General features: G+C 36.6%; 1 protein-coding gene across 1 annotated transcript in view; it reads right to left on the bottom strand.

The window, feature by feature from the left end:
* The window catches only part of mbt (serine/threonine-protein kinase PAK mbt), a 19575-nt gene that overhangs the window by 16598 nt on the left and 477 nt on the right, over positions 1-2500 (bottom strand). The window lies entirely within an intron of this gene.

Genomic DNA, 2500 nt, shown 5'->3' on the forward strand with positions numbered 1-2500 from the left:
TATGTTCTCTACGAACCCACATAATATAGCATTTACAGCAATATCACTACTTGAATCATAAACAAATAAATAAGTAAACATTGATGGTGGAAATACAATAAATTATCTTTGCCCTAAATGCATAACTTCTGCAAATGAATTAATAAAAGCCTGTTGATTTACATCCAGATTTTTCTTTCCATTAAACTTCAAGGTCCAATTACAGTTTTGCATACACATGTTTTAGAAGGTAAACAATGCACTTGTTCAATAGATCAGTAAATTATATGACTTCTCTTCTAGTATACATGATGTTGCAAGTTGAAAGTAAATATACTATTTGATTTTAAAAAGAACAAAAACTCAATGACAATTTCAAGAGTGAGTACACATGTTGGTTTGTGTATCTGGTTTATAGACCTTTCCGGTGAAATTACATTCCGAAAGAGACCAGCCGAAGCTCTTTCCTGCTAGATCATACAAGGTGGAGATTCGTTAGCAACTGTCAGAGCGGCAAAGATGCAATAAGCCATAGTGACTACCTGACTGGATCTTTCTCCTAGCTGATTACTCTAATAAATACTTTTCCTTTTAACCCTTTCCCGACAGGGCACTCACATCACTACGACCGACCCCCTATGCAGGGGGCGATTGCATTATTGCAAAAACAACACACTGGCATGACGCCCCAGCATCGGGAGTTTGGCTGTGTCACACGGGTGTGACGCAACCGTCGTCATAGGGTTAAAATCATATAGCTTTTTCCAATCAATCTACAATAACTGTATCAGAAAAAATGTATGGATGAGGTTATGACACACACACACACACATATATATATATATATAAACTATATAACTGAATAGTAGTTTTGCCAAAAATCATATTCTATTTAGGAGAAATCTTGCTGTGAATATATCAACCTAGTCTTCAAAAATAATTCAACAAATTAACAATTTCAATTAATATATGCATTATCATACCTCTTGCTGGTATATAATACTTAATCAACAGGCACATCTTACATTCATATTTATGAATTGCCAAGACAGGGACTGAATGATTGATTATATACAGACAAAGTAACTCAACAATTGCTTTCCTTCTAAAGAACTTACAACCAACTCCTTAACCCATTCGCGCCTTTTAACTTGCTATCACATTCAGTGTATTTTGGGTCAGACGCTGGCAAGATATTTGGTCAAGGCTGGCGCTCGGGGTGAGCAGGCGTTCAGTGCTCGCTTGCGGGTAGTGCACCTGAGAATCCAGAGGCATTAAGCTTATGTATACAAAAACCCCGGCATTCCGACCATTTAGAGCCGGAATAGCCCCGGCGTGAATGGGTTAAGACCTATCTCAAATAACACACAGTCGTAAATCAAAATGAGAGATACGCAATAAATAAGCTTACTAATAACATCATTCAAGGTTTCTCTGAGACCTACATGCATTCAGTGCTCTGAAAAATACCAACAAACCTCCAACACATACATTCTGGCAGGACACACACGCACAAGATGGTGATCATGGCGATAAAATGTTGGTCCTGCTTTTGGTATTTATCACCAATGGTCGACAAAACTTCATGGATATTCCGCATAGTTTAGACTGGTTCCATACACGATAATAAATTGTTACGGCCATCTACCAGCTCAATCAGGCCGAAATTGATGCGATAGATTTTGGTTTGCAGCTGCGTCTATTCTGGCAAACGCTGTCACGGCATCACTACACTTTGATGTCTGAGTATACATTTGGTGTCTTTGAAGAAAAATTGTAGCATTACTTAAGACTTTGTAAAGATTTTCGTTTGATTCCTAATAGTGCTGTTATCCACGTAATTTCTGATTAAATTCCTTTTTTCCTCTTTGTTTACACAGTAATAACTTTTTCTCTACTAAATACATCAATTAACTCTTAAGTTTTCAATTTCCGAAACCTTACAAAAACATCTATTACCCTCCTTTTATATGCACATCCAAAACTATAATCGTGGACACCATTCCATGCTTCCAAGGTTTATGAATATCTCACTTATCTGCACTTCCCCACTGCATAACAAACTAGAAAAATCTTGTTAGAATTATATACACAATATAATGGTAACCAGAAATATCAACCTTCAAGGACTGTGGTTTAGCTCACTATTGTCCCTCATTTTCTAGACATTCATTAGAAAGCATTTTAACCTTGACACAAGGTATTTTCAGAACAACTCTCAACAGCAGATTCTTTTTGCAAATTTAGCCAAAATCATCCTTCAAACAGAGAAAAACAGAGCCTATTCCTATCTTTCAAGGAACAGATAAACTTAAATAACAATTTACAAACCCAATGCCAATCCCGTCTGCCAAAACAACCTCCCAACCCAATATAAAGTGTAATAGAATCAAACCCAACACTCACTCCCCTCATTACTAATCTAACTCATGAAATAAATCCTCCTGACATTAGAAAAAAATATATAAATCGCGTTGGAAACCCATACATTAGAAATAAAATCCCAGACGAGGTTCCTCCT

Source organism: Penaeus japonicus, unplaced genomic scaffold, assembly GCF_977035675.1.
Source record: "Penaeus japonicus unplaced genomic scaffold, GWHDUDI00000001_assembly GWHDUDI00000040, whole genome shotgun sequence".
In the NCBI taxonomy this organism is placed as follows: domain Eukaryota; kingdom Metazoa; phylum Arthropoda; class Malacostraca; order Decapoda; family Penaeidae; genus Penaeus; species Penaeus japonicus.